Consider the following 15,426-nt stretch of genomic DNA (forward strand, 5'->3'; position numbering starts at 1 on the left):
TGCTTGCAATAGTTTGCAATAGTATACGTCTTCGTTATTTAGGTTACATAATTCATATTGTAACCACGATGGTTACCAAATGACTTACGGCTTGAACTATCAATGTTGCTTAGGAAGTGACTATTGCACAATGCTGTCTTCTTTCAAATGTCAAATCAATAATAGAAAAAGAATATCTGTGTTTAGCTAAACACCCGCTGAATGAAGATTATAAGGCCGTTAAAGTTTAGTTGGTACGATTTAGTTACAGGTCACCGGTTTGATTTAAGCCGATTTTTAGTTAGGTAATTGTGTAATTTAAATGGCGATGAGAAAACAATCGATTTGTATGCTGATTACATCATGTATATGGAGTTTTAATGATTTTTATTTAAATAACATAGTAAACGATATATTTTATTTGACTAATAAAACGATGCTTAGTTTAATTAAAATTAAGAAACTAGAATAAGGGAGCAATTTTTACGGTTTTAACGAACTTATAGATTATGGTCGATTATGATTTAACTGAATGAATTGATATCCAACTATTATTTTTTTTAAATTTAATACTTAATGTACAATGTAAAAAATATGTATTGATTAAATATATATAAATATATGTACACACGATGTGTGTATATATTTATATTTGTATGTCGGACGCAATGTATGTGTACCTGTCGTATCTAATGTAGAAGCGCACTGACAAAGGATTTTGCGAAATTTTGATTCGCATCATTGATTTGTCTTATGTATGTATGTGTAAAGCGTTACGTTTTCTTAATCTAATAAACCTATGACTATTTTTCGTGTGTGTACATTGTATTTGTGTTCTGACAAGAATGACACATCGGGTCGGACACAACCGATCAAAGTCAATTTAAGACTGAATTTCTGTAATTGGGGGAAAATTGTGGCATTCTAATTTCTACTCATTTATATATTAATAATGACCTATTTCTCAACAAATCCAGCCAAGCCAATCTCAAGAGAGATTAGCCAACTGCGCAGGAGATATTATAGTGCATAAATTTGTGCGCAAACACAGGTGCACTCTCTATTCTTTAACTCTCATAATCCGATGGGACGGCAATCCGACACGACCGGAAAGAGTTCAGGCGTAGGACCAACGGCTTTACGTGCTTTCCGAGGCACGGGAGTGTACACACTTCCAAATTCCAGACTCCGGGCTGCTACTGAGAATTTTCTGACAGAAAAACCTAATAACTTTTTATTGGCCCGACCTGGGAATTGAAACCAGGACTTCCGAGTTTGCGGCCTTACATATAGCCACTAGACCAACGAGGCAGTCATTCACTCATTTATATATTCTTTATATTATATTATACAGCTGGATATTTGAATTTTCTTATGTGAACTTTGAACACAGAGAGAGATTTTCCTCAAACATTTCATATATCGCAATTCCTACCTTTCCGAAATTAAATGTATTTAAATATTGACACAGAAAATATGTGTTCTATTCTATTAAGTTGTAACTCTGTCTTCTAAACAGCGATCCGTTTAACGCAATTATCTCAATGAAAATCATGAGAGCTACTAAGCTAGCCGGTCTAGTGGTCAAAACCAGTTCACACGCCAGTCGGCTCGCGCGCGTCGATGTAGTTGTACGCTTTTGTTGACAAATTTATAAACAATATCCCGCGTAAATTACGCCCTATATTCAATAAGTGGTGCATCAACTTTTTTCTGTGTTCCGTAGTTTCGGAGTGCTTTTGTGAACGTGTTTATACATATCTATATTTGAATTGTCAATACCGGATGCAAGAGACAGAGGTAAATAAGATTTTTAATTTCATTTTTAAGCACGTTCGCTGTTTGATATCTCATTGGTTTACGAGCGACTATCTTGTTTTACAAGAATAATATTTTTTTATATCAAATATAAGATTTTATAGGCTGTATTTAAAATATTATTTATTTGTTTGCCATCGAATTCAAATCAGTTTTGTAGATGTTAAAGTTTTCAAAGTTTGGCGCATTTTCTGTTATTATTCATTTTAAATGTATATTTTTTACATTTTTCTAGTCAGAATAGTAATTGGTGAGCTAAGAAATATTTTAGCAGTGATTAGTACAGTATTATTAGCAATTTAAATTATCAGTAAGATTAATTTTTTTGGCAGGTGTATGCTAATCCTTGTAGAGATAAAACATTAATTAAAGTAATTACAATTTAAAAATTTAAACCAAGTCAATGAGAAACCAAAAATTACGATTGTTTTCTTGTGCCTACAACAGAAGGTCCTACGTATTTTAATTTTAAATATTTATTAAAATACATATTTCAAATTATATATAAAACGAATATCACTTCTGTTATATGATTAAATACTTACCTAATATTATTTTATGGATATTAATAACTTTTATTGGTACAAAATTATATTAATATAATATAGCTTAAATCATTGAAAATAAAAAGAATTCATAAGAAGCAAACGCAGTACAAAAAGTGTAGAATAAAGCTTGAATTGGTGAATTTTTCGAGTACTTGGTGGACATGCATGTCGAACCTATTTTTATTGAAGTCGGTTGATGAATATCTTGTGTACAAGTTCTGTTACAGAATATATATTACAAAGTTACTGTATTTTATCTATTAACAAAATATACATAATATTATGTATTCCGACATCCCGTAAATGTATCACCGTGAGGGGCTTAGGGCTCCTCTTCTTTTACGGTGATTTATTGGATAAACGTTTACTTAGGTACTATAAATTTCACCCTAAACATGTCTGTTTTCATATTATTTAAGATATAGATATATATTTAGATGCAGAGCATTAAGATATTGTTTTTAAATGTAAATGAAATCTGCGAAGAAAAGTCTATTAAGGTACTTAAAAAGCTTTTCTATAGACAATTTGGAGTTTTCAAATGTTTCAAAGTTTTCGTGTATTTTTTATTGCTTTGGCACATTAGCTTGGAAAGCGCCAATAATATAATAAGCCTATGCCCAGCCTAAAACTATACTATCATAATGTAAAAATTCCCTATCAATCAGATTAGGTGTTTGTTTTTAAAATTAAATCCGAAAAAAAAACAAACATACAAAAGCCACTAATATAATATACTATTATGTTATGTGAATAAGAGTATTTAATTTTATTTTTCATGGCTACACGATAGCTATAAAAAAAGAATAGAAATTTAAGTAGGTATATCTCAAGAAAGTGAAACTAAAATTGTTCACATACTAGAACTTTTAATATGTTGGTCTCGAGATTACTTTACTCTTAAAAATAGTATTTATAGATATGGAATTGAAGATCGTCAGATTAAAACAATATAAATTTGTATAATAATCAAAGTAAGATCTATTCGGAGTTACTTTTTTGTTCTTTTAAGAAAGACTTGGTAAATTAATGAACCATAATAAAAGTTTTTTTTTTTTAATTTAAGATTATTTTTGATAATTCGTTCGCCCTTATCCTATTTATTTGGTGGTCGGTGCAGTGTCTATGGAAAAGACCTGACATATTTTTACGGCAGTAAGATGTCTTTTGAGTCAATATTACACTTATAATAAACGCAAACAGTTAAGCTAGAGCGACGTTAAAAATTCTATGTAAAGGGTTTTATCACTATTCAATATATTCTGGCATACGAAAGTTGAGCTTGAAAAAGCGCGGCAAATTTAATCTAAAAAATATATACAAAAATAAATATGTTTTGTAAAAAATATATATGTTTACAAAGAAAGTAGTCCACGTAAACGCAACATTTTATTACAAATTATTTTTATTATTAAATTATTTATATTATTTAGTATTCTATAACAATTTTATTCGTATTTTTATTCAATTTAAATGATTGTGTCTCGTTCGCAAGTTTATCTTTATAAAATTATTTAATATTAGCAAATACCGCGGCTTCTTCAGCATTGAATTCAATTCGAACATTCATCAAAATCTGACATTTCAATGTAACATACTGCCTATTTAAATTATACATATAAAATATTAAAATTTTAAGGTATCAGTGGTAGTCTGCAATAAAAAAAAAATAACTGCCTATTTTTAAGTTAAACATAGACAGGCACTTTATTAATATTTATTTGTATACAGTTTATATAAATATGCATTGTTTATGGTACAAATGTCTAACTCATTTATATTATAATTGCAATTGTGAAAGTGATTATTATAGTGGCAATTAAATAATTATAATAATGGTAACACTAGCTCTAGTTATTTCTGCTAGACCCTAAAAGATATGTGTACCATTTAATATTACGAGTACATAGAAAATCTTAAAGTAACTAAATAAATATTGTATGTATTATTTTGTCTATTTTAACAGCCCATATAGGAAAATAATTTAGTTTTCTTTTAAATTTCCAAATACAATTGTATGTTGCTATACAAATGTAATTAAAGCAAAATTATGTTTGCTTAATTTTAGCCAAATTAAGTTACTTTGAAACATATTCACACACCAAAAAATATATAAAAAAAAACATATTCAAACGGAGGTACCTCACAAAAAAGCAAATTAAACTTGTATGCTGCTATCAGAATATTATATACAACCAGAACGGTATATTTATAACAAAAAACCAATCAGTATATTTCATATAAATTAATAAATAGCAGTCATTGTTCCGCAGTTTGATTGCAGCCCCGTTACGTACAATTAGCGGGCGCTATGGATCTGCACTTCAGACCTGGCTGCTCATCGTCGAGGTTAGATGACTTTTGTAGTGTTTTTATGTTGTTAAGTAAAAATAATGACGAAATATGATATTGCCTTATATTCTATAGATCTGGCCGTCATCTTTATGTCTTATCTTACACTACGCCTAAAATTAAACTATTTATTTATGCAAGACTGTTTTTGAGATAAAAATCTAAAATACATTTTTTTGCAAAATATGTCTATCTGTATGAGGTCGCAAACTACTGCATCTTTTTTAATTGTTTAAAATATATTCGTACCCACTCCTGAAATAACAAGTACGCTCAACTGGACGGGATAATTAGGCATTGCTATTCTGCTATTCTGTGAAAGATAACGTCTAATAACCGCGAATCTATATGCGCAGGAATGAGTTAGTAGTAATAATACTTTATTTTACACAAAATTATTCTGTTCATATTCTCGGATTATTCTGTTCATATACTAATATGGATTCACAGAATTTGAATTTTCTAGATTCTGCAAATTTACATTTCATAATCGTAATTTTGTGGAGTTGATTACGTGTTTTCATTTTACTGCGCCATCTGCTATACTCTGTAATTACGTTTAATTATAAGAGCAACCACTTAATTCGCAAGGACAGTCGTAGGCAATAATTACCTAGTTACAAATTTAGTGCAATAATACCTGACAAACGCAGATATTACCAAATTTATTTATTTAGGTATTTTTTGCCTTACTATCATGCCCTTGTCTGAAACATCGTTGCAACAAAAGAATAAAATCAGCAACAATTTCCGTCTCGTATTGTCTCATCCAATCTAAGGCAATCCAAGGCTATGTTTCTTAATAAAATATCTTTTCTTAGTAACAAGTTCCATGATTTTCCATGTATAAATTAACCGTTAAACAGTAATATTTAGTGCTGTTTTCTGGTTTTAAGGGCGAGTAACTACAGGCACAAGGGACTTAGTTCCTGAGGTTGGAGGCGCATTGGTGATATAAGAAATTATTGATATTTCTTACAGCGACCAATGTCAATGGGCGTTAGTGGCCATCCATCAAGTGGCCCATTTCCTCGTCCTATTTTATAAAAACGAAGATAAGTTTCAAGTTACAATAAAAAAAAATTAATCATTCCTTTATTATAAAGTTTATTTACAAACTGTATTGATACTTGTTGTGTTATAATTTAATTTAAAATGAAGAAACACTAGTATTTTGAAGTGAAGCTTGTTTGTTGTGTAATTATTAAATCGAATTTGATATATCGTTTTCAACGTAAAACGGTTTCGCTTCTATGATGCATGTTGCCATGAGCTTTAATTAAATAAATTAACTTATCTTAATCGTTACTTTGCTTTGTGAATATTGTATCAATATTATAATGAGGATTAATTTGTCTAATTTTGTCGATTTTGTTAATAATATATTACTTACTGATATTTACTTTTGAATTTTGACTGCCTCGTTGGTCTAGTGGTCTGATGTAAGGCCGCAGACCCGGAAGTCGTGGGTTCAATTCCTACGTCGGGCTAATAAAAAGTTATTAGAAAGTAGCAGCCCGGAGTCTGGAAATTGGAAGTGTGTGTCACTCCCGTGCCTCGGAAAGCACGTAAAGCCGTTGGTCCTGCCCCTGAACTCTTTCCGGTCGTGTCGGATTGCCGTCCCATCGGATTATGAGAGTTAGGGAATAGAGGGTGCACCTGTGTTTGCGCACACACTTGTGCACTATAATATCTCCTGCGTAGTTGGCTAATCTCTCTAGAGATTGGCCGAAATCGGTCTAGAGGCCATTATTACTTTTAAATACAGGGGTATGGGTAATGCAGAACGGAACCTTTAGAAAGGTACCCGGCTTCATTTGGACCTGGTTATGTGGGGTTCTTATTTACCAAAACAACTATGATGGCCGTCTTCGGCATGGATTGGAGAGGCTACAGGATCGTGTTGATTTAACGCATTTGCGACCACTCCCGTGCTGTGCTCTAAGGTAATCTAGCCATCCTGCACTCGTCGCTTGTGCGTACGGCAGCGTGAGGCCATCCCAGTTGCTGTTCTCCTCAGGGCCGTCTGAAACAGGACACGTGAGGACCCCACTTCACGCATCCACGGCCCCAGGGTTACGCCCTACCTTTTAGGCTCTGGCGTCGGGGCTGTGGGAAGGCCGAGACGACGCCAACGTCGTCTCCGCCCTTTTCCGTTCCCGGTCCACCGCCTCCTGGACTATGCCGAATACCTGCGGAGTGTCGCCGAGACGATTGCTCGCAGGGAGAAATCACCTTCCTCTTTGCTATTACGAGTATTCGCTTAAATACTATATAATAATATTCCGGAAATAAAACGATAAGAAATATATTTCTTTAACTCAGGTAAATGCTATAAAACATATAGACTTGATGTTTGTTTGCTGTAATAAGTACGCAATAATCAATGATTATAAAAATATTTTAATTTATAATTATTGTGTGTAACGCAAGTACACGTGTAGCTTATATATGAAAACTATTCAGGGGACAACAACATTTTTATTATAAAGTAAGTCGTTCTTATTTAATGATAGTGGAATTTAATTTGAAAAGGCAACGAATTATTGCTTTATGCATTTCCGATTGAAATTCCGATTAGTTTGTTATGCGTTACAATACATTGACATAGTGTGTGCATTTGTGTGTAACAATTTGTAAATTAATCGTTTAAAACGTTATTGTAAAATCATTTATAGCTTATTAACCAATACCTAATAAAAAACTTACAGACTAGTTATGCTATTGCTTTAAATTTCGCAAACATTTAGGTTTATTATTGCTTATCATAAATATGATTGTGTTTGTTTTTTAAACATACGAAATCATTGACTCGCAATAAAGTTTTTTTTAAATTTTGGTTTTATTAGTGCGTTTTTAAAAGCCGAGATGGCCTAGTGGTTAGAACGCGTGAATCTTAACCGATGATCGTGGGTTCAAACCCGGGTAAGCACCACTGAATTTTCATGTGCTTAATTTGTGATTAAAATTCATCTCGTGCTTGACGGTGAAGGAAAACATCGTGAGGAAACCTGCATGTGTCTAATTTCATTGAAATTATGTCACATGTGTATTCTACCAACCCGCATTGGAGCAGCGTGGTGGAATAAGCTCTAAAAACCTTCTCCTCAAAAAGGGAGAGGAGGCCTTAGCCCAGCAGTGGGACATTAACAGGCTGTTACTGTAGTGCGTTTTTAGAATACGAAATGAAATTATAGTTGATAGTACCAAGGGTTATACAACACTGTATCTCGGAGTCTATTGTGAATAGCATTTGAATCTCAATTGGCTCCATTATGTTGAGATTGTGAATGCAATGATAAGTTTGAGGAAATCCTTCTTAACCGACTCGATTCAGATGTAAATAACATTTTAAGATATGACATCGGTATTGTTTCGTGTGAAAGGATGACGCTTGGTTCGATTGCGGCATTATGATTTGTTTAAGATTAATTATGCCAATATCATTAAGATAATTTAACTCCTTGTTTTGATTTGTTCAGTTTCACAGAAAAACAAGCCATACATATAAATTTTAATAATGATTATGCTTTGGTAGCTGAACAACTTGTATGGTGTTAAAACCATAACCCACTAGCGTCACAAACGTAAGGTGTTTTTTTTATCCTTTCTTAAAAAATGTCATATATTTTTTCTTATGTTTACGATGCAATTTTTTTTAAATTATTCTTTGTATAAATTCAATATTTAACTGCCAGATAAATCATTTAATTAATTTACGTAATTTGATTGGTGGATAAGTGTACCTACTGGTTACCTGGTTCTTCTCGGTAGAATCTACATTCCAACACGGTAGCTTTACAATCAATGTAATCCTGTAACATGACAATTCAAAAGGGATTTTTATGAGTCTTCTTAAATAAATAATATTTTGGCTTAGCTGTAATACCTTACAACCAAATCACTGTCTTGTTGATTACGAAGTACATTTCGTTGTAATTGTATGTATACATGTCTATGGCCGATTTATTTGTCTGACATAACGCATTTCGCAATCATATTATAGTATGTGGCTTAACAAACTATATTTCGTAGTCACTTCGCATAAAGCATGCTTCAAGTGTCCGCCTTAACGGGACGGATGTAAATCGTTAGTACTATCAATTATAGTCCGTCAATATTCAATATGCAATCTACATTATGCAAAACATCGATTTAAAATCGATTCGCGTCAACCGAGTTACGATTATAATCTGTGAGAGATGCGCGTAAGTTTATACTAATGTATGCATATTTTTCCCACGGTACCTTTAATTTTAGTTAGTAACTGTTAGTAACTGCCTCGTTGGTCTAGTGGCTTGATGTAAGGCCGCAGACCCGGAGGTCTTGAGTTCAATTCCCAGGTCGGGCTAGTAAAAAGTTATTGGGTTTTTCTGTCAAAAAATTCTCAGTAGCAGCCCTGAGTCTGGAAGTTGGAAGTGTGTACACTCCCCGTGCCTCGGAAAGCACGTAAAGCCGTTGGTCCTACGCCTGAACTCTTTCTGGTCGTGTCGGATTGCCGTCCCATCGGATTATGAGAGTGAGGGAAGAGAGAGTGCACCTGTGTTTGCGCACACACTTGTGAACTATAATATCTCCTGCGTAGTTGGCTAATCTCTAGAGATTGGCCGCCGTGGCCGAAATCGGTCTGGAGGACATTATTATTATTAATTTTAGTTTACTGATTTACTGATACTTATCACTGCTCTAATATATTATTTACTTTAGGATTATATTTTGTAGTGTAACTGGTGATTTTATTACCCAATGGAAGTTACTAGTATATATAATTCAATTACTTTTATAAATTATATAACAGACGAAAATTATTGAGATTAGTTTCTTTTATTGTAATACCGCTTTAGTTTATTTTCCTGTCATCTAAAGCAAAAAGCTGTAATTTTATGTTACTATGTTTTGCTATATCAATGTAATATGTACATATTACTATGTATAAGATTAATTAAACGTTGAATGACGCGCACGCAGTCGGTCTGCACAGTTGTTACGAGTATTTGTTAGTTATTTGCGGAAGCGCGTACACCAATGACGAGATGATCGCTTTTAAAACGACCCGGTTACTGCAACGTAACATTTTGTAATTCAGTCATGCTATTCAGTCTGATGAAATGTGATTGAAGTTTGTTTCCAATGAAATTATACAAATTGTAAAACTAGTTGATCTAAAGTAAAAACCCAAGAGTCCCAAACCGGGTGCCAATATACTGGTATTAATTAGCAACAAAATCTTGAATATTTAAAATAAGATTTGTAACCTCTATGAAGCATCAAATAGCTTATTTAAGGCTTAAAATATATAAAACCTTTTTTGCTTCAATTTTTATTTTGGGTTAACTTCGTCTGGTTTCGATTATTTATCTATTAGATTTTTTAAATAAAAACCGACAAAAATCACAACATTGTCTACACTAATTTATAAGAGGTTATCTATTTATTTTATAAATTATATATAATTTATATTTATGACCAAAGTGATCCAAGGGAAAAAGCTCGGTAACAAGGTCGGACAATTTAAAGACGGCATTGACCTTTCCGGCTACGTTCGTTCTGTACTCGATTTTTGGAACACTAAATAATATATGTATGACTTTTTTTTTCTCTTTTGCTTCAAAAGGTTTTATTTCAATTATAATTAAATATTTAATCATAGATTACGATTCATCTATTTGGCGAGCTAAGAAGCGTTACAATCCTTATTTATTCCGATTGCAAACTAAGGTTGCCTATAAATTGTATGTTTATATGTATTGTACAAGTAGTTAGGTTACGCGTTGCCAGAAATATATATACATACTAGTACTACCAGTTACATAGCATTGCATGTGGTAGAAATTCGCTTGCACATTTTGTATATATGGCACATATATGCACAATATCTTTCGAATGATATATAACTTTCATTCCTCACCTTTCTTAATAAATTAATACCAAAGCCTGATATTTTTAATAGATACTCGTATATTGATGTCTAATGTCGTAATGAGTTATTTAAAAATTAAATTCTAAAACCAAAGGAATTTCAGCTTTGAAAATTTTTTGTGCGTGCGTTTATGTGTTTTAATTAAAATACAAACTATGATATTTGGGTATTTGCTTTCGGCTTCATATGGTTTTGTAAGCTATTGTGAGGTGACATTGTTATTTGTGATAATGTGTGTAATTTAGTCAGGTCGTCTGTTAGTGGTTAGTGTTTGACCTCTGATAGTCGTATTGTCGCATCTGGTATGCGTCGGTGCCGGCCTGTGCCACGCGATGATAACTTAAACGATTCTATTGATATTGTGTTCGATAGATCTATATATTGTGCATTGACATTCAAATAATTATCGATGCAATTATGTGCTAGTTGTGTAGTATGTGACCGATCACGGATTTGCAAGATAAATATATCCGAATGTGAAGCTTATGGGCTGTAGAAACTCGTTTTAACCAACTTCGAGTTAGAGAATATTTTTATTTATTGTTATAGAACCTCATATGTGTAAATACATCGTTTTTAATTTATTAGGTAAATACTAAATATGTTGTAAATCGATTGATGTATGTATTATAAGAAGAGACAAAATCGGAGTACGGATAGGTATATAGATTAATATTTATGCGATTATTTATTTAAAAAAATACATAGTTTTATTGTAATTCCGCATTGTTTCTCAAATGATTCGACTTATACCGTCTTGACCTATTGGTAAATCTGCTACTAAGTTTCACAATAGAATATAAAGTACAATTTAGATTTTTTTTTCACAGTGGCCTTGTAATCTTACTTTATCTTATTTTAAGCAGGGTTTTACTGAGCTTAGTTTTTGTACGATGACGCGAAGGAACTGTATAAAGATATTTAGGTCAGTACAAATATTGTAATTATAGTTTAAAAAAAGTTTGATTTACACATGAATTTAAACATTTGAAAAAAAAGTCATGTTCAAAACAACAAATACAAGTTCTCGTTTAAAGTTTTAATTTATTTTAGTAAATCTTTAGAAATGAATAAGTCATTAATTGTTTACTATCATAGACTTTACTTAACAAACTATGACATAACAAACTATTGAAATCTTAGGTCTAATTACTATAAACCTTGAAGTCAAATTTCTACAAAACTTTGCAATTAATTCATTCAATTTTTTTAATGAAAATACCTAAATGTTCATTCAATATTGCGTTACAATTTCTTAAAAGGAAACAATTACAATAGTTTGCTCAATATAAATCGTTCCAATATGTCGATGCGATGTTTAAATATTTTGTATAATCTGACAAAACATGCACTTCGACGAAAACGAACCGGATAAGCAATCGAATAACATTATTTTCTGTATATTTAAGCATAAAATTAATGTCTACGTCTTATTTATTAAAAATACATTGTGATTATGTAATATTGCATTGGAAGTTTATTGATACAATAACGGTATTATATATGACAACATTTATATAATAAAATAAGTTTTTAACGTTTTATCTTACTTGGTAAGACGTTTTATTTTACATAAATATTATAAAATGTAGTATTAATTAGTATCATAATATAGTTTAAGATGTATTAAAATATAATCAGGGTGTACAACATACGTTTAAGGTTATACGCGTTTTATATATTAGCAAATCGCAATAGTGGATAGGCCAGTCCAGTCGCTTTCAGCATTCAGTCTGGTCCCACCACCTTCTTTTGGTCATTATGCCATCTGGCTTGTTTTTTTATGTTTCAAATTATAACTAAAAATGTATTGATATTTTTATATATAAATTCAAACTTCGAAGCTTTTATTTTCTGAATCAATAGAGCGTTGACTCCTTGTACGAAATACATGACGCGTAATATAACTTTGTACCTTGAAGGTGACATTGAGATATATTTCTAGATTAAGTAATTTGCATCTGGAACTTGTCTACATAGACGTAAATTAAGTTTCCATATATCCGGTTACTATATTCAACATGCGATTCGTATTCTTACGGATGGTAGAATGGTCTACGAGGCGAAATTCAAAAGCGTAATCGTGAATTACTAAAGACATATGTGTTTAGGGACGATTTGAACAGCTCGTTACTCGTAAGAAAAACGAACGGTTACTGATGTACAATAACGATTTGTTAAACATATGAACCTGTCGTAAACTTGCAAAACCATCTTTTAAAAAAAAGAACAATAAATCGGTCAGTTATTAAAATCAATTAGAATCGAAAAATAGAGTACTCAATTAATTGCATGAGAAATTGCAATGTTACACAAAAGCAGTATTGCTTAAATTTATATATTAACCGTGCACGTAACAATGCAAGAAAACTGTCAAAGAGCTAAAAAAGGCAGGAAAGCTAAGAAGAAAATAGAACAGATTTATAGAAAAAAAAACAATAGTTATAGATTTTCTCTCTAAAAACTACTAAAGCCTGGATACCAAGCCTAGAAACCAACTAAAGTCTAGATATGCCATATCTTATAAAATTACCAAGATAATTAAAGCAAACTTATACCTGAGAGATGACCAAAGAAAGAACAATATAAAAGTGGCAGAATGAGCTAATATCCATAGAAGAATATAAATAATTGAACAAGTGAAAAATAATAAATAACCAAACTATTGACCTTCTACATTATTCTACATTCTTTACAATTAATTGCATACGTATAATCAATACGCAAAACTCCTAATTCATAATGCACGAGTAAGTGCGTGCGCTCACGCATCGTATCGCGGTTACGAGGCTTGAAAGTGTGTAAATAATACTGTGTAATCAAAATCTAATGTTTTCTGTAATAGGAACCTGTTGTACTGCTTTTCGAACATCTTTAATAGCTATGTAATGTGTAATTGTTACTTAAGCTGTATGATATAAATGAGGCTGAAAAAATTATAAATTATAGAGCAGACTGGCTTTAGAAAATATACTGTGTAGTATTTTCGGTTAGCTATCGTTGTCTTAACATCAATAAACGCAACTCTACTTTGACTCAAATATAATAAACAATAATTTGTTGTTGTTTCGTAGCAGAATAAGTAGACAAGAAAACTACAAACCGATTAAAATTGTACGTAACATATGAATTTTGATTATTTATTGTGTATTAATAAATAACTAGGGATCACTCAGTGGTCGAAAATTGACCATAATTTATTTAAATTTTATTAAAGTTTGAATGTTATTAAGTAAGTAAGGTATATTATGTTTTATTTTATTAATTTAAGGTATCTAACGCATATTTCACAAAAAATTTAACTTTCTGCGTTTCTCCTCTATCTTAACGAACGTGCAAAATTTCATTCTTCTTCGTTCACACAATTGGCTGTAAAAAGGGTACAAAGTGGGGTGCTTCACGTATTTATATTATAGATACCATAAAAACTACAATGAAAATAATAGTGTACGAAATAATTAACTGTTACGTACTCGTACTCGTACGTGGAATAGCGAGATGGCCCTGTGGTAAGAACGCGTGAATCTTAACCGATGATCGTGGGTTCAAACCCGGGCAAGCACCACTGAATTTTCATGTGCTTAATTTGTGATTATAATTCATCTCGTGCTTTACGGTGAAGGAAAACATCGTGAGGAAACCTGCATGTGTCTAATTTCACTGAAATTCTGCCACATGTGAATTCTACCAACCCGCATTGGAGCAGCGTGGTGGCATAAGCTCCAAACCTTCTCCTCAAAAAGAGGAGAGGAGGCCTTTAGCCCAGCAGTGGGACATTCACAGGCTGTTACGGTACGGTTACGGTACTCGTACTTACCAGAATTGGATGTTTGATTGGAAGTACCCAGAAATTCTAGAAAAATCAGAAAAATTGCAATAATACTAAAAATATGCATTACTTACATAGTAAATGAAATACTGCCAAATTCTGTATTCTTTATCTTTTACTAAAAACCTTTTCATTCGCATGCAAAACATCAGCATTGTTGAGGATAAGAAGAATCTAGAAGAAAATAGACTATTTATATATTTTTTTAAGCGAACAAAAGTCCTGAAGCCTGTTTTAATAATTAAGTGAATAATGAAGGCGCTTGTTGTAGTTCATTATTAAATCTAATCTAACGGTCTTATTTATAAACGTTGTTGAGCAGGAGATTAGTTAAACAATGCCGTGTTTTCTTTTTCGAATGTCAAATTAATAATGACAGAAATAGCGTAATCAGTGTTTAATTAAATTAAAAAAAAAAGTTTTTGCTCGATCGGTGTATTTTTTTACTGCGCAGCGGACTGCATTGTTTAATTAGTACTGCGTTACGTGGAATTCATTAATCCTAAAGTATTTGTCTATCGGGATGGTTGGCGTTCTATGGGGGAGGCTTTCGTCCAGCAGTGGACGGCAAAAGGCTGAAAAAAAAATTGTCTATATTTGACTATCAAATCGAATGTATTGTCACATTCGAGTATTACAGGCGATAAACTCACCTGTAATACGCGAATGAACTCGATTTAAATTACCTAATAGTCGGTTTAGTTACAGGGCTACACCAACATACCTCAACGTTTCAAAAGTCAAATTAGTGTATCAACGTGTAAGACATCACGCTATGTACCAACAAAATATAATTATAAGATCTGCGTAATTTTGTTCAAAGTTCATAAGGACGAAAATATGAATAAAAACGTTTTCTGATATATTATATTTTCAATAATAGAGAATGTATTTTATTCTACTAGTATACGTGTATACGAAGTAAGTTTGGTAAAGGTTCAACGACACTGGGTTGGAATTTATTAAATTAGTTATTAAAA

At 31.9% G+C, this 15,426-nt stretch overlaps 1 protein-coding gene across 1 annotated transcript in view; it reads left to right on the top strand.

The window, feature by feature from the left end:
* The first annotated feature begins 1,579 nt into the window (after positions 1-1,579).
* The window catches only part of LOC126773324 (uncharacterized), a 54,827-nt gene continuing 40,980 nt past the window's right edge, over positions 1,580-15,426 (top strand). The window contains exon 1 of the mRNA XM_050494159.1: positions 1,580-1,779. The gene's annotated coding sequence lies outside the window, so the exon portion shown is untranslated. The remainder of the gene's footprint in view (positions 1,780-15,426) is intronic.

The sequence above is a fragment of the Nymphalis io genome, chromosome 14 (genome assembly GCF_905147045.1).
Source record: "Nymphalis io chromosome 14, ilAglIoxx1.1, whole genome shotgun sequence".
Lineage (NCBI taxonomy): Eukaryota > Metazoa > Arthropoda > Insecta > Lepidoptera > Nymphalidae > Nymphalis > Nymphalis io.